The sequence below is a fragment of the Larus michahellis genome, chromosome 10, assembly GCF_964199755.1.
Source record: "Larus michahellis chromosome 10, bLarMic1.1, whole genome shotgun sequence".
Taxonomy (NCBI): domain Eukaryota; kingdom Metazoa; phylum Chordata; class Aves; order Charadriiformes; family Laridae; genus Larus; species Larus michahellis.
Window position 1 is genome coordinate 18,447,937 of NC_133905.1, and position 18,010 is coordinate 18,465,946.

The window sequence follows — 18,010 nt, forward strand, 5'->3', positions numbered from 1 at the left end:
CTGGACACCACACAGGTGGAATCTGGTTTTTTAGAGATGACTCTGCAGCCATCCACCAGCTGGGTGACAGCCCCCAGCAACGCTCCGACACCCCTGGCTGCACACCACGGCCTGGCAGCTGCCTGGAGAAATACCCGCAGTTACCGCAGCGTCACAAAAAAAAAACACTGGGAGTTTCATTGCTCTTTTCAGCTAGGGCAGAATGAGATCATTTCAGATGAAAACATGAAAGTAATTACACCTGACCTGTGTGAGTTAAAAAATGATGACAAAGGTTCGCTTGTTGGAGTCCAACAGGAGCATGGCGGTGTTTCCTCTGGTTCTTACACTTCACACATTCCAGTGCTGCAACCCACCCCTAAAACATCCCATTTTAACACTGATGATTGTAGACGACTTCAAGAAAAACCAAGCCCCATTACTCAGAGCAGAATACAAACTGGGGGAGAGCCCCAGCCAGGACCCTGAAAGCCCTGTGAAGGCCTCTAACTTCAGGCACATCAGCGAGGGCCATCTCTGTGGTAAAGTCACTGAGGTATCGGCAGTGCTCGCAGAGCTACAGCCTACACAGCTTTGGCCCCATTATTAAAACAACACCCATGGCTTTTAAGTCACCAAAGAACGTTTTAAATGAAAGCCTGCAACAGAACGTGTGGTAAAGGGGTGAGGAAACCTGAGGGGTGAAGAAACCCGAGTGCTGCTGGCTGCTGGGCAGGGCCACACTCAGAGCACTTGCCGGCCAAGCTCTGGCCCCTCAAACCCAGATGCTCTTCGCATCTCAGTGACCAGTAGACCAAAAAAAACCAAAAACCAAGTAAATCCAAAACCCTAAAAAATCATTTCCTCGTCTCAAACGTGGCCCAGCGCCCTCAGCACCAACACCGCTCTGGCCGCAGCCTCTCCACCTCGGCGTCGCGCCAAGGGCCCTTCGGCCAAACCGCCCGCCAAGGTACAGCACGGCTCGGTACGGCACGCTAGCGCCTGGCCAGCCCGGGGCTGCCCGGGCTACCGCGGAGGCGGGGGCTGAGGCGTTTACCACACGCGGCCGCCTCCGACGAGAGAGAAGGGGGAGCGAAGAGGAAGGTAAAGGGGCCGCCCCGGGCGGCTGAGGGAGCTGAAGGACGGGCGGCCACCAGCCGCCATCTCCCCTCAGGGGCCGCGGGCAGCGCTGCCGCCTCCGGGGTGGGGCCGGCACAGTGGGGGCGGGGGCGGCAGGTGAGCGCGGGGCCCATGGGCGGAGCGTGGGGCGGGGAGCGGGGAGCGCCGGGCGGGGAGCAGGGAGCGCCAGGCTGGGCCGTGGTGGCGACGGGGACCTGCTAGCTCCTTCGCTCCCTCACTCACTCTCGGGACAGCGCCCGGAACTCGGCAGTGGCCACGGTCCCCCGACGGCTCCCTGGAAGCGGGTGAGTGCCGGTACCTGCCCCGGGCGCGGGGCTCCCTCTGCTCGGCAGTTCCTGCCCCGCCTGGCGCGGGGTGAATGAGGAAGCGACACGGGCTCCGGTTCCCTCCGGCCCGGCCGGCTTCCGTGGGGCTCCCGGCGGGGACAGGGGTGCTCAGCCCGCCGCTTCGGCGTGTGTCCCGGCGGGTCGGGCAGTGCTTGCCGGCGGGGCTGCGGGGCGATAGTCGGTGGGGCTGCCTCCGGCAGCGGGGCGCCGGCTTCTGTGGGGCTTCCTCCTCCTCAGGCGCGCCACCATGTTGGGCTGCGCGCCCCGGGGCGGGGGGCTGCGGTGGGAGCCCCGGGGCCAGCCCGGCCGCGGGCTTTGTCCACCGAAACCTCCCCGCCGCCCAGCGCGGGGGTGCTCGGGACGGGGCCGGCTCGTTCGGTCCGCGGGGAAGCGCGATCTTGAGCGGGGAAAGTCTGTCAGGCTGCGGGCGGAGGGGCGGGAGGGAGCGTGCTGCGCCCCGGCTGAGGGGTAACCGGAGCCCCCTGGTCCTTTGCAGAAACACGGAGTTTCCTCGTAGCAGAAACGCCGAGTTTGGGAATACCAACTTCTTTTTCGCCCCCCCCTCCCCCCCCCCATCCGCGTTGATACTCTGTTCCTGCCTCCCGTAGGACAGGGAGCTTGAAGCCGATAAAACCTATGATCTTTCAAAGGGTTAGCTTTCCAGCTGAATGGCGGCAGACAATAAGACATGAAGGAGTAGGAATGCCTGTTGCTTTTGTGTCCCTGCCAGGCGTGCATCTCCTAAAAACCAATTTTCAGCTCATCGCTAGAGAATTCCCCATTTGCGGTAGGGTATGAAATATTAAAATAATTGGATTACGGCAATCTGTGGTTACGTCTGACATCTGTTTACTCGTGGGCTCTGACTGTTGCACCACTTCACTTCTGGACTATTCAAGTAGCGCAGAGCAGGGTGTTGGTCTGGACGCAGGGGCTCTTGCAGGAGGTTCATGTGCAAGGATGATATTGCCCTGTATCCCGTCCTTTGACAGTCGGATGCTTCCAAGGACAGAGCGAGTCTGCAGAGAAGGCAGGTCTGGGATAATCCGTTCTCATGCTAGATCTTTTCCTAGTTTTAGAGACTTGTTTAAAGCCTGAAGTACAACATTTTACATCTCTACAAGTAGTCTGCATCAAAATCCTGAATGCACTTGTTGTGTGTTTAGTTTTGTTTAAATCTTATTTGGGCCTTGGCCTCGTACAGTCATTAGTCTATTAACAGTGTAATAAGCCAGCAAATAACCTCTTTGGCTTTCCATCTATCAAATAATGCCATGCAGCATTGTATTGATCAAATAGGAAGCTATAACCAAGTATAACCAATATAGCTTTCTGAACAAGAGACTATGAAGTGCTTCTTAAGTGGTTAAGCAATAATTCATAAATGTCTCTTTTAAGAAGTGTACATGCAGCATTTCCTGTTTATTTTAGTTCCTGAAAATGACTGTATTTAAAAGTTAGATATTTGGTTTTGGACTGATAGTGTCTTGAGGTGACTGAAATCTACTATGGAAGCCTGAAAATACTGAGGAAAGAAGCAAACATAAGGCTGCAAAACATAGATTTATATCTCTTTTTTAACTTTTTTTTTTAGATTTCTCACCCTCGCCTTGGGTTTCATAATAAAATACATGTCTGTGCTTTAGTTTACAAAATGATTAAATGCTGGCATTTTCAATTTCCTTGATCCACATAGTTTTACTGAGTTATCTTTTTGTAAAATTGAATATAGCAAACTTATAAGGAAGTATGATTATCAGAATAAAGTACATAATTTTTGAAACTTTGACACTTTAAAAATTGAAACACATAAAAAGGTATTTCACTAGGCGTTATGTGTACGGTTGCATGTAATGCTAAACATAAAAGAATTTAGAGGTAGCATAAAATAGTTAAGAGTTAGCAATACTTTGAAATTTTCATCCTGCATCTCATAATTCAGATTTAGGTATGAAGGAATTGCTGCCACTCAGTGGCTGATACAAACGTATAGAAGACTATGCTCTGTTACACAGCTATGATGTATTGTGTGGTTAATGAGTCTGTCGTAAGGTAATTCTGTTTGGTGAATGTGTGTGAGATAATTGATCAGGAAGATGCTCGTATTAGTCTCACCAGACAAGAGCTCATTCTCAGAGTTTTTTTCCATTTTTGTATTTCATGAATTATAACCCGCCTTTTCATTAGGCATAATTATACAGTAGGGTCATAATTTTCTTATTGAATGGAACAGTGAAATAGCATAATAATTCTGACTTTTTGATCACACAGCGTAGTTGAAAAGATACTCTGTAAAGAATGCATTATTTTTAAGCTAGAAACTATTTCTAAACTAGAAGGAAATTTTGTAGCTACTTTTGTTAAAGAGGAATCTTTAGAAGAATCTCTCAAAGAGAACTTGGCTGTTTGATGCTTTATAGATCAAGGAAATAACGATAAAACCTGAAAAGATGACATCTTTTATTAAAATAACTGATTTCCTGGGAAAAGCATAGAAGCTTTCAGGCCTCTGAGTCTATTTTGATGTCTAAAAGCCAGAGTAATTACAATTAAAGTTCATGTCAAATTGAGTACTTCAGGGCCTAGTAGTTTCAATTAGCTATCCATCCTTGTTTCCGTTTGAAGGACTTCACTGTCACCCTGCCTCTCTGCAGAGGCACAGATCCTCTGCCCTGTGGATGCGTTGTCAGTCTGGAGTTGGAGCTCAGCTCTGGCTGCTGCTCCTGAAAAGAGGAGCCCCTTCATCACCTCTCGCTTTGGAGCTGCGCTGGGACTGGAGGTGGACCGTAGCACGTGTGGAGGTATCAAAGTTCACTTCAGTCCAGCTAATCTGCAGTGAAGCTGCTGTGGCACAAGCCTCAGTGTGGACTGTACCGTGTAAATACTTATAGGAGTTAGCCAGCACTGAGGTATGCACATGTACTGGCTTCGTTGACACAGGTATTTAAGTTCCCTGAAGCTAACTCAGGTGTGTCTCTTCATGCCGCAGTCCAAATGCATTATGTATCTATAGTCCACCGTCCCTTTCATTACATTTATTAAGTGTATACTTAACCTACCATAAAAAGAGTGGAGGAAAAAAGGAATAGGCTAGGGATTGAAATAGTTGTTGCAGATGAGTCAGACCTGAATGTGAAAGATGACAAGAAGGGATTTACCAGTGGAGTCTGGGGGCTGGCTGACTTCATTAGGAACTGAATTCCTTTGTTAATCATCCACTGCTGAGAAAGGTAATATGATTTTTACTCTGGAATTATCCTTGCATTAAATGCAGCTTCTCCATCTGGGTTATCGGGTTATGTCCAAAAGTTGCCTAAAAAGTACCAAAGCAGTTTGTGTTCCAGTAGTTGTTTTAACTGTTTTCCTAGCTACATGACAAAACTTGTCATCTTTCTCTGAATCTTCCTTTTCCTGTGTAACCTGAGTGCAGAATTTGGTTCTGTAGAGCTCTATATGGAGCCAAAGGACAATGAGGAGGAACAGGGAAAGGGGGCAAACTGCCTGTGCCCATTCAGAGCTATTTGGGTAGCACATTAAAAGTAATCATTCCACATCCGCTTGGCTGTGCTTTGCAAAGATGCAATTAAGAGAGATGAGCCCGGGGAAGCTCTTTACAGCCATGGTGAAATAATGCTGAAATGGCTTGTGTTATGTTCTCATTTCAAAGGCAGTTATGTTTACCTGTTAGAGAGTTGTTTCCCTTTAGTTTTTTATGATATTTGAGTAATTTTGCAAAAGTCTGCTATGTAGGAAGTGGTGTACTGCCTTTAGCTCTATAGGGCCACCTAGATTATGCATACTGCCTCTATGACTGGAAGCTGTACCAGTGTGCTGCTCCTGTTACCAGAGACGCCAGGAAAAATAGAGAAATGAGAGATCAGGCCCAGGAGTACTGGGGACATCACAAATTTGTCCTTAGTAGGAGTGGTGCAAGACTTATTTTTGGTCTGATCTACACCAGACTCTCTTATTACAAGTAACACTGATACCAAGAATGGATATTCATATGATAATAATCACGATCCATAAAGTCTGGGAGTGACCATCACGGATAACTTCGTTAAACTGATGCACATTAAGCTTTTAAGCCTTGTATGATACCTGCCTGACTGCTAAGGGAGGAGCGTGTGTGCTTGCTGTCTCCTCCAACTTGATCAGCAAACCCTCAAATTTATCAAAAAAAAAAAAAGCAGCATCTCTCTGTATGCCCCAGAACCAGATTATTTTGAATTCCAAGGTGCTACCCACTTTTGAGAACAAACCAGATATGGAACGTGTATTCCTATCCTGCTATTCCTAATACTTTTCCTTAGAGCTATGAGCAACCTATGGTCTTGTTTGGTTGAAATGTAACCAACTGGTTTCACTTTTACCCATTGGTAGTGAGAGTGGAGTTGGGATAGCTCCTAGGAGACTGGTTAATAGGTCAAGGTATCATTGCAGTTGGCATTGAATGTGTCTGTGGCAAAGAGACCCTACTAAAACAAGCTCTTCCCAAACAGCTTAGTAAGGGTGTCCCTCTTTTTTTGAAGAGGTTCGTGTGGGTTGACATCTTTTCCACTGCACTGGGCTCGGAGGAGTTGTCTGAATTAGTATCTTGTTTCTCATCTCCTGGATGGCTGAAAACATCTAAAATGAGGTGTACGTCTGCGCATGAGTGGCTTTGATTCACATTATGTTTAGCCTTTTGCAGTCTCATAAATGATTTAAGTATTTATAGACTTGGTTTAATCCTGGCTACCCACTATAAATGCAGTGTATCTTGAAACATATGCAGTAAATCTAAACTTCAGCCTCAGCTTTTTTCCCCGCCCCTGAGCTATGAAGTCATGCATGCTACTGATTTGGAGCTGAAAGCCTAGAGCTGTGTTGGTTTAGCCTAGTTGTTTGTTGGGTGACAAATTTGTAATGATGAGAGAGAGAGAAAAATGCATGGTTTTTTAGCACTCTGGCGTTACTTTCTGAGTGTTTGAAAATATTTCCCCCCCATCAACACCTATTTATTAGAGATCTAATAAAATCCTTGTTTGTATATTCGATTCTTTATCCTATTCTCTGGTTTCTTGAGGAAGTGCAGTTTAAGCTTTTCTGTGTTTTTTCTGCCTAGCGAACTCGTGAAATCTGAGTGTTTAGTCAGTACTACTTTGTTCCTTATCATACCAATGATGTCTAATTTACTTCAGTGTATCAATATTCAATACAAGGAACAGCTTAAGGGAAGGATTTTTCTTGTGATACCAGATTTGTCTTTCTGATAGTAAACCTTTTTTTTTTTTTAACTTATAGCCAGATTTTTTTTAAGATTTAGATGTATGAACATGTAGATAGGTACTTGAAAAGATGATTGAAACTGTTTAGCAGCCAAACTCAAGGTTAAGCTTGGCTTCTGCAGTCTGCCTTTTTCTCGGAAATTCCCCAGTGAGTACAAAGACAGTGGAGCTGAGCTATTGCTAACACATTGCTCGATGGCTGAACTGTGCTTTTCTAGGCGGAGACTGTATTTGGTTCTTTTGTGAACGAAAGACTTGTATTTCTTCTATTTCTTTCTTGAAAGGAACAGTCTCTCCTTTTCAAAAAGCCTTCTGTGTGAAAATTTGGTAGGAATTTAGAAGATACAGTCCAGCCAGTAGCAAGTAGGGCCCATTATATGCTCTTAACTTGTATTCTCAAGGAAAATTAAGATGAATAGACATAGTGTAATAACTTTGAAAGACTGTCATGTTTGAAATATAACACTGACTGCCCCGTACGTTTTATCTCAAGATTTTTTATGTTTTGTAATGCCTCTGGGTGACTTTGTTTTGCTGGTGTGACTATGTAGCCAAAATGAGTATTTTGTACCTTACTGATTTTGTTAGTGCCTGTTGAACTGGAGAAAATACTTCACTTGCTAAAAAAACACCATTGTATGTCAGAATAGAATATTTTACTGAAAAACTCATGTGAAAGTAAGATTTATTCTTGCTTATTTAAAAAAAGACGTATTTAATGTGTATTCCTGTAAGAGCACAGATGGCTGTCTTGCATCAAGTAGGTGCTGCCAGGATCTTTCATTTTGATAACGAACTCTGTTCCTTTTATAGATTAAATCAAAAAATAGGATCTGAAACCCTTAGTCATATAATTATCTTTGCATGTGAAGGAGTAGATTTGATTATAAATGCTTTCAGTATTGATAGATAATAATTAGTTTTTTTTTGAAAGAGACTTTTTTTTTTTTCTAATAGACTGGTTCTTGCACTCACTGAGCAATGATTACATTTCTTCACATCCAGTGTGCTGGTCCGTTAGTGCTGCGTTCGTGCTGAGCTGTGAATTGCTCAACAAGAGTTTAGCTGTTTCCTTATGTGTCTGTTGGCCGATGACTATGGCCTTCACTGAACTCAAATATTCTTACTAATGACTTGGGGATGCTGATTGCCAAATATCCAGAGCAGATTTGTCTGTCGGGAAATCATGCAAGCTCTCTCATATTACATTTGCTTGTGTTCCTCGATAACTGATAGGAGCTGACACTTACGATTTCTGTTTGACAAGTTTATCTAAGAAGCAGCATCCCAGGGGCAAGAGCTTCTTAATATGGACCTAAACTCTTCCAGGTAATTTAAGAGCTAAAATGCATCCAGTTTTGCTTTGATCTGAATGCAGTGAGCCATTGGCACTTAAACATGTCTTCTCCCATTCTCTCAGCTAAAAAGGAGACTCCAGCATCCCCAGTTACCTAGTTCCTTCAAACCTAGCACAACAGTTATGGAAGGACAGGTAAAACCAGGGAGGGGTCAAGTAGACAGCACTTGTGTCCTGCCTAGAAAAAATTCGGTCAGAGAACCAGAGAGCAGGGAGATACAGCTTGAAGCACTGTTACAACTTTGGCAGGTATCTTGGCCCCAACTCTGCCCTGTGAAAGAAGCATCTCTTTTGGTGGTGGAAGTCCAGTGAAGTTGTTCCACCGTGGGACTCCCCACCTTTACCACAGCAGAAGTGCAATTTCATGAGGGGATGTTGCCAGATATTTTTTCCTGGTAGATTTTTTTTTTTTTTCCTACAAGCCTTTTTGAAGAAACATGTGATTTGGACCAAAGGATTTATAGGTCTTTCTGTTAATCCCCACAGAGCTTGTATTAGGTTCTTAGGCTTTCTCCAGTTTCCTTAGACCCTTACAGTGATGGAATCTGCAATCAGTTTATACCTCTCAGCTCATCCATAATTGCAGAGTAGCTATTCTGTTGGCAAAACTTGCTTCATTGCATATACACTTGAGAATATTTTAAATATGGAAGGTTCTCTGGAATCTAATTCTCCCCAATTATTTGTTCTTATTTTAATAGAGGTTGTTTTTTTCCCCAGGAAGTCAGGGCGTGTCTGTATCATTCAGGTTTGCTTGCCCAATGGTCTCAGCTGTGATTGCTGACTTCCCTGGCTGAGCCATCTCAGCCTCAGTGCAGGTTCACCAGAATTGCACGTCTGCAGGACAGGCTGTTCCAGTTAGTGGTGAGTTTTGTTGCATTTCTGCAACAAGCTGTTATACTGCTGTCATTGCATCTGACGAGCATGCTTTTGTATGCAAATACCTCATATTGCTATCCTAGGTTAGCACTTTTGGTGCAAGTGTATGTTTATTTTATCTAAAGTTAGAACAAGTTTCGTCTGAAGTGGACAATAATGCTCTGTTGCAGCCTATACTGTTTTTTCAGCAAGCCTTTCTGCATTGCTCTGTTACTGAAAATATTAAGTTGTTGCATCTGCAACACCAACTTCCTGCACCACAGACACCTGTGTGTCCATTGAAGGGAATATGTGGGTTGTGGATGAGGCAAAGCTGGAGTGCCGACGCTGCCATTTAGGCAAGGTAGTTGATGGATTACTGTTGTAAGGCAAGCGCAAGCATGAGAGAGAGCAGCAACATGAGTATAGAGATGGACCTGGAGTGCAGCAGGAGCAGCACAGCGCCGAGCGATGAGAACTGCCAGGCTACACAATGTTGCTCATCCTTGTTGCACCAGGTTTGTTAGGGGGCTGCTGCCAGACCCGTTACTCTCACTTCATCCTCGCCAACTCCATCTCTCTCCAAAACTTTTGCAATACAACCCAAAAGCCTGCTGGCTGGGGCAGGGAGAGGAAGTGGAGTCTGGCTTATTGCTTTATTCTGTTTTCTGTTTCAGTTGAATTTGCAAGCTTTATTATTTCTAGCAGTGCCACTAAGGTTTTCAAGGCAATTCCAGAGCTTTAATGTAATCTCTACCAATATCTGTCAGATTGGTTTCTGACCTATTTAGGGTATTGCAATTGGAATTAATGTTGCTTTCCTTTTCCAGTGGGTGGCAGTTGAAGCAAAGAGAAATGTTTATTTGCTTGTAAGTTTATATAGATATGTATTTAAGGAATGGGAAGAGAAGCCAAAACAGGCTGGCCCTTTATTGTCTCTCCTTATGTTGAGTTCTTTTCTTTTTTTATTGTGTCTCTTAGCTGGAGAAAAGGACAAATCAAAGGACCTCTTGTGACCAAAATCCGCTTTTACTTTCAATCTCCTTGACTTTTTGTGTGTTGCTCTGTTGCTTGTTCCCTTATTCTCTTACTAGTTAATAACTGTCAGCCCAATCTTTCCGTCATTGGAGCTTTGCATTGTGTAAGCCTAATTTCAAAACTTTGAAGCAGGGAGCTGCTAACCTCTTGAAGCAACACGTTCAGCTTCTCAGATCTGTATTTTGATTTTGAATGTAACATGTAGTAGTGTTCCTTTCTCCTTTTAAACAGCAAATCTTGATCCTTAGTGCTGAGTAAAAAGCGGGAGAAAATTTTTATTTTAGTGATTTTTTTTTTATATTTTTTTTTTTTTTTTTTTGCTAGGGATGAACTAGCAGTTCATCTCCTATAATATGTGATTATAGCTAACATACCAATTAATCCCCATCTTCTCCCTGAAGAAAATGAGGTCTTATATAGGTATTTAATGTAGCTAGGTCAAAATATATTTAGTTAAATTGGATAACATTATTATAAATGCATTTCACCAGCTTTGCTGTGTCCAAATTCAGCTTATCATAGCCAAGCCTTGTCTAAGCATATGTGACGTTCCACTTTAAGTCAGTTTTTACATTGATGCAGTTAAATACAAAAGCTTATGCAAACGCTTTCATTCTAAACACTTCTAAACTGATTAGCCACTTGTGTGGATACAAGTTTTGCTGCTGTTAGAGCAGAGTTCAACTTGATTGATAGATGAAACTTTTAAAATTATTTAAGACTCTAAATGGAAAAATATCCAGGAAAAGATCTTTCTACCCCTTCTGGACACATGAAATAAATGATGAAAAATTAATTACCAGAGCAGCAAGGAGTTGAGCTTTCTCTGGTTGATAACAAAACTGATTTTATTTATCAGCAGTGCTCTTTGGCTGTAATGACCTAAAATGGAAATCTTTTTTTAAGCTAAAAATACTCTGAAAGCCATGACATAGCATGTATTCAGTTTTGTCAAAGGGATAGAGTCAAAAAGAAAATTACTCTTTTTTTTGTTTGTTTGTTTTTTCTATTTGTAACAACACTTTATAATAACATCTGTGATGACTGTATGGTAAGTTAGGGAGTAGGAAAAAAACTCGTTTCTTTTCAGTTCCTTAAATATAATTTAATTGTCAGTTTAATTTAACTGTCAATTACTGGGTTGTCATTTGCTGTAAAAATTGCTGTACACCTCTATTTCTTCCCAAATATATAGTGCTATATGACAGCAGATACATATGACATTCATAAATAACCTGTGGTGGAAAGGTTTATTCTTATAGCTGAGTGATAACAGCTGATGAGGAAACGGCTCTAAATTCTTTTAAAATTTTTTGATACACACACACACATGTAGTGATGGTATACTTGAGTTCTTGAGGGCTTTTTTAACTTTCTTGAAGAGTTCATCCCATTGACAAACTAGTCTTATTTTGGAAAAAAATAAATTACCTACTTGTATTATGATTTTGGTCTTTTTTCTTTTTTTTTTTTTTTTCCCCCGCATAAATCTTATTTTCTTACTACTTCATGCTGCTTTCCAGTGAGTAACCTGATCCTAATACTAAAAAAATTTTTGAGTGATTCTCAACAGAGGGATGTTTTCTTTGTTTGCTTTAAACAAACCATGAGAGTTACGCAGCTCTGTTTTGAATTAACAGCTCTCTAAGCCAGGCTGTACACTTAACGCTTCTCAGACTCTGTGGTGAGGCAGTAGTATGAGCATTCAAATACTTCAAAGGAAAGACAGCATATCTAGAGCTTTATCTTCTTAAAAGCGCAAAAAAGGATGCCAGACTCATGTAATTGAAAATGTTTGCTGTAGGCAAGGTGTCCCAGGCAGACCAGGATGGAAGAATGTATCCTTGTTCTGCTGCAGTTAGTTTTGCTTTAGTAACTAAGAGCTCCCTGCTGCCTAATAAGTAAGAGTTAAAGGCAGCTTAAAAACATGCCTGTTTGTGTCTCTGTGCTTTTGGTATTATTCCTGTGGTCTTTTAGCTCTTATTTGGAGTTCTAGTGGATGAAGTTGCAGTACATAAATGAAGAAAAGCGTACTTGTGATCTTCTGATCAGGTCTTATTTTCGGAAGTGTGCTTAATGCCCCTACTGAATTGCTTAACCATTAAATCTCCCAGAGTAATTTGTTAGGAAATTTGCAAAGCTACAAAAAAGACACTGCACTACGTCAGTTTCTGTACTTTGTAAGTCTTTTAAAGCCTGTATATAAATACCATGGTGTAGCTCTATCTACCATCTGTCCTCAACACATGAAGCAACGGAGGAAAGGAGGAGGGGAATGATTGGAGCTGGATGTGGGACTCTGAGGAGATATGACAGCAAGAGTGCTTTTGCACTGGATAGCAGAATTGTTCTGCTTCTGCTCGACCCTTAATGTGTTGTGTAGTTTTGGTAAATTGCTTGCCTAGAAGAACATGGGTAACGCATCATGTTTTCTTCAGTTGTTTGCTTGTTTTTCCTATTGTGATAGCCTGAGTGCTGGTGCCTGGTTGGGGACCCCCCTTGTGGGCTGTCATCTTACGTGTTTGCTACCAGCCCCATCTCATGCAGGGCAAGTGCTGAGCCGTCCGGCTGGGTTATTTCCCTTAGCTCTCATCCAGCATCCTAGGACTGACCGTGCTGAGCTCAGCTGTGTGTGCCACAAAGCAACGCCCGCCTCTGGCCTTGCACAGCCTGAGCCCTTCGCTGTTGGAAACTGGAGACATTTCCATGTAATTGACAGTGTACAGTATTGCATCAAGGCTGGAACAAAGATGAGGTAAATGTTTCTGCCAGCATCTCAGGGGGAAAAGCAAATAGTCTTAAGATTTTGTGAGTTTTCTTGTGCGTTCTTTGGGACTTTATGATGTATCATAAAGTTTCTGAGAGATTTTTTTTTCCTTGAAGTTGGATTTTACATGAAGAATTCTCATCTCTTGTGCCCCTGCAGGTGTGTTAGTAAGATGGGGAGAAAATGAGAGAAGTAACTGAGAGAGGGTTTTGTCATCTCGGAAAAGAATCTGGAAAAACTTTCTTGGTTCGTTTCATCTTTCCACAGATTCCAGTTAGACTCTCGCTCAGTATCACTTGGAGCCATGTTCTGATGCTGACTGCTTCTCTCTGAAAGCAATTGCAGAAAATGAGAATAGCAACACCATATCGTCCTCCTATTTCCCTGAGATTCTGGTTGGCTGAGTTTGCAAATCTTCACAGTCAACTAAACAGAATTTCTCTTTTTGAGTCTTCCGACTGCTTGATCTGATAAACTGCAAAAAGGCATATTCTGGTTATCTCCAATTGGAGAGGGAACGTGGTAATGGGGAAGGCAGAAGCTGTGGGGAGCCCCTGTTGCACATTTGGTACAGCTGCAAGTTGGAGTCACAAGTTGTAGATCAAAGCATGGAAGATGTAAACCTGTCCTCTCAGCCTCTGAGTCTTTATGTGCAATGCAATGACTTCAGCTGTTGCAGCAATTTTTTCTTAAACTTTTCTCAATTTTCCCATGCTGTATAGAATTAGCATGCTTGTAATTTGTGTTCAACTTGAGTTGGGTGGCTGGAAGCGGAGGGGGTTGGCTAAAGAACCTTTGCACCACGTGTCATTAACTGCATCTCCCCACAAACTCAAACGATACTGTTGCTTTTTTTTCTTTGCAAATGTGTAGTGCTGTATGACAGCAGATGCATATGACATTCATAAATAACCTGTGGTGAAAAGGTTTGTTCTTAACAGCTGAGCGATAACAACAGCTACAAGGAAGTAATAATGTCCCCAGCAAGCAACATAAGAAGAGGGAGTTGTCTGGTTGCTTCTGTTCCTTTAATGTGGATCCTGGAATCCGGAGGCTGGTTGGCTCTGACTATGCATTTGATAAATGTATTTCTAAGCTGGTTCCCACATCATTTATGTGTTTAATTTGTCTAAGTTCTGAATTGGCCATTTGGAGCACAACACTAATGCTCTGGGCAGGCTCTCAGTTTTCAGGTGCTGCTAAATACTAAAAAAAAATAATAATGTAAGCGTTGATTTTTGAAACACTTTTTAAGATGTTTGGTTGTGCGTTCCAACAGTGCAAATCAAAACATTGCATTCTTTACAGGTCAGTAGAAAGGGCCGACACGGTAGCAGTGATGTGGCCAGCACGTTACTTAAGGGATCTCAGAGCAGCAAAGGGACTTGCAGCTGTACCGATGAGAGATGTCAAGGGGCCCAAGAGGGGATTGCAGATGAACTCTATCCTGTTAGTTACATCCAGTGCTAGCAGTGCTAGAAGTAACGCAGCAGGGAAGGCAAAATGCTGTTTTACTCCATAGCCCAACCAAAAGCCAGAAACCTCTGTACTTCTCTCTGCCGAGAGCCTTTTCCTAGTGCAAAGCCAATCAGGTTTATCTGTTGCTGTTAGACTTTGGTTCGCCTATGTGTACTCCAATACTGTACAGCCCATCGTATCAGGAAGGAATTAGATAGTGACTTGGGTTACTTGGGCTCACCAGGCTTTGAACAATATTTGAGTACAAACAGATTGGAAGCAGTTAAACCAGGTTTTCTGTTGCTGTAGATGTGCCCATGAAGGTCTCAATATGGTCATAATTTGGCTGCAGTAGTAGCATCATCATTGACATAAAAATAAGTAAACTTTCACATCCATACTTCATGCTGCAAACTTGTGTTTCAAGATGAAATTTCACTGACTTCAGCCAGACAGCCCATTTGATTTAAATGTTAAGGAAGGCAATAATGTTTTCCTTCTCTTATAATTGTTTTAACCAGTATCATTGTACCTGTTAAGGGATGTGTCGTTCCCCACCCCCCCCCAAAAAAAAAACTGAAAAAAGAAAAAATCCCTTTATTGTTAACATCTAAAAATAGCAAAACATAATTTTGATATTGCTTTAAGCAAGAGAGAAATTTATTTGAGGCCTTAAATTCTGTACTGTAAACATATTTTCACGTGACATATTCTGGTGACATCAGTCTTAATAGACCATATTTCACAGAATCGTTTCAAACTCATCTTCCATGTTTTCACTTCGTATTTCTGTGCTACGCTTTCTCATCCCATGCCTTTTATTCCTGTGCTGTGCTGAAAAGCTAGCTGCAGTTCAATACTTTTGTCTTTAAAAGACATTTTATACAAAGAAGGTGTGCAGTGAAACCTTTTAAATCACAAAACTCCAAAAAGCTTTGGTTTTCTGCTGCTCAGCTTGTCTCTTCCTTGACCTTTGGTTTCTGTGATACATAGGATACATAAGTAGCAAATAGCCAAAAACGAATTTTAAGAAACTGTAGTGGGTTACTTTGATTCTCTCTCTTATTTTATTCCTTCCAGAGACTGCAATTTCCTTGTGCTCCTAGGAGACTTAACATTTCCACGGAGAGTCCATTATTGAAATACATAACCAATTCCAATCGTAATACTAGCAGGTATACTGCAATTTAATTAATTTATGAGATCTGTCATTAAGTCATCTTTCTGTATCCTTAATTTGTTATATGGAAACTGCTGTTTTTACAGGTTTCCCAATTTTTGAGAAGAAACTAAATCAATGGTCTCTGAAAATGTGTACAGCTTCAGTATCTAGTTTGTTTAGAAATGGATGGTAAAACTCCAGAGAAAACAAAAGTGATGTGGTAAAATGTATTTTGCCCAAAATGAAGTCTCTTGGTCATCCTAAAGGAATGGGAGTGTTTGCTTTTTTTCTCACTTTTTTCTTGTGAATAAAATCTGTTGTGCTGTTGTCAAGTCCTCTGCAATTTGCAATCAGATATTTCCAGGATCTGTCAAAATAATTAGGTTGCTTGTCCAAATCTCTTCAAAGGAGCAATTTAAATGATTTTTCTTTTAATTGCTGAAGTTTTGTGTTAACCTTCCCAATGGGTGTTTGTTCAGTAGCTAGCAATATAAGAGGTAGTACAGTGAGCTGACATTCAGAAGTTGCTTATAGCTGGAGGTTTTTTCTTTTTGAAATGCTTTGTAAAGTCAAGAGAGCTGCGAATACTCAGTGTAACATTCAGAGCAACTGTACTGTGATCAAACAACTCTGCAAGTGAGTACAGTCCTTTACTTTGAGTCTGTCACAGTTTATGCTTGTTTTCTTTAGTGAAATACTTTAAAAGAACTGATATGACATTAGCGTGAAGTGTAAGGGTATACAAATAAAGTCACGTATTCCTATGAAACCCCACCTTTGGAAATGTATTAGGCTATAGAAGTTTTGGTTCTTTCACAGTAGCTGTTTTGTCCTCCTCAGTTAGATTTTCCCATGTTTGAAAGGGTCTTTGTTACACTCTTTGGCTCTTCTTGCCATTGATATACAGGGATGAGGTTTTCCTATTCAGGGAAAAATTGGCTAGACTCACCATGCTTTTTCTAATAAAGCTCATAGAGCAGAGTGTCGTCTTGGAAAATGCAACAGATCGGGTTTTATTCAGCCGGTATGTTTTGGACCTTTACCATGTTCTTATTTATCTCTCACTCACAGAAACACTCTAAAATGGCAACCATTTAATCTTTTTTAGATTATAAAGTGTTTGTTATGGTTCCAGAGTTTGATGTCTGAAACTTTACTACATGCTTTGATCTACATTTGTTTTGGTTTGGTTTAGGTTTTTTTTTTTTTCCCCCTGTGTCTGTGGAAACATTCAAAGTCCTGATTATTCTCAGGGGCTAATATAACTTTTTATAGAATCAAATTGAAAAAGGTCTCTGTTAGATTAGTGAAGGCACAGCTCTCTGTGAAAGTATGGCTTTAATAATTTTGCTTGCTGGCTCTTCATGAACAAGGCAAAGATTCCTGGGGATGCTTCGTATGAAATATAAGGGTTCCTCTCTTGTCTGCCCTCCAACTTGTTTTCTGTCATTTGTATTGTAGTTATTGTCCGAGTTCTGGATATTTAGGTGCCATAAAGTTACAGGGCTTGCAAGAAGCTTGTGCCTCCTTGTCAAGAGCTACATGTACTATTTCAAATAATTGTCCTTGACTTCAGTGTGAGTGCTCAGGAGAATGAGGATCTTGCAGTTCAGTTTGATTGCTGCTCCATTCACAATGTGGAAAGCTTGCCTCCTGTGCCTCTGCCCAGTTTATCTGGAAAAGCAGGAGAAGTTTTCAAGCTACGAGGCTCATTTAGATGGATTCTTCTCAGTTTCACTCAGTTGTCAGCTATTATTTCCTGGCAGGTGCAAGCGCTGCGTCTACTCCCTGAAGGACTTGCTCACTGTGACTTAGATGTACCATAGCCTGGGCCTTAAAAATTGTAGGCTATCTAAAACAAAACGCATGTGTCTGGGAAAATACTACTGAAGAAAAATCAGAAAAAGAGGGAAACAGTGCGTCTGTAAAATATTCCTTTTATTCTTTATTATTTGAGTTAAATAGAGTTAATAGAGTCTAACTCAACAGAGTTAAATTTCTGTGGTTAGGCTGTACTAGGAACAGGTAGGACATACAGATTGTTGCGCCTGGGCTTCCTGAGAAAGACAAACCCGGTGACTTGTTGGGTTAGCACATTACTCATATACTACCTTGTGTATTCAAGGAAAAATCCCAGGTACTCTTCTGATGATGTTACTGTTTCTGTCTTGCGTAAGCCTAGTTAGATGCGGCCCATATCCAAGAGTTTTAGAAGACGGAATGAAATCCTTGCCAAGTATGAAAGACAGGTATGACCGGCGAGTACTCTTGGCAGACAATTTCATTTATTTTGCAGCTATTTGAAGTGGCAAGCTTCCAGATTTCCACTTATAAAGGAATATAATTGCCTAACAAGGTCACTGGGAACAATGAATACAGTGGGATAGAAATTAGGTCCTGCTGTCCTTTGGTAGAACAGGTCCTTTTATTTCATGACATGCTGGAAGGACCCACTGGGCCGAAATCATGCCAGTTCCAGATGCTGTGTGTAGATCACATCTCCCATAGCCTGCCAGAAAATGAGTTTATGAAATGTTGGAAAATGCCCAAATGAGGATTAATATGAAAACTGCGGCTGGGCTGGGCTGTAGTTATGCAGTAGCTTCCTTAAATGTGTGAAGGCTGGAGGAAGGTGGGAGTTTTTTGTTGTTCTTG

At 42.0% G+C, this 18,010-nt stretch overlaps 1 protein-coding gene across 6 annotated transcripts in view; it reads left to right on the forward strand.

Annotated features, from left to right (window-relative positions):
- Positions 1 to 1,053: 1,053 nt before the first annotated feature.
- PRKCD (protein kinase C delta) overlaps positions 1,054 to 18,010 on the forward strand; it is a 66,182-nt gene continuing 49,225 nt past the window's right edge. For 2 of the 6 annotated variants that reach the window (XM_074602650.1, XM_074602654.1), the window contains exon 1: positions 1,054 to 1,215. The gene's annotated coding sequence lies outside the window, so the exon portion shown is untranslated. Of the gene's footprint in view, positions 1,216 to 1,236; positions 1,404 to 2,336; positions 2,480 to 18,010 lie in introns of those variants that run through there. The other 4 variants (XM_074602652.1, XM_074602649.1, XM_074602653.1 and 1 more) reach the window with 4 other exon arrangements.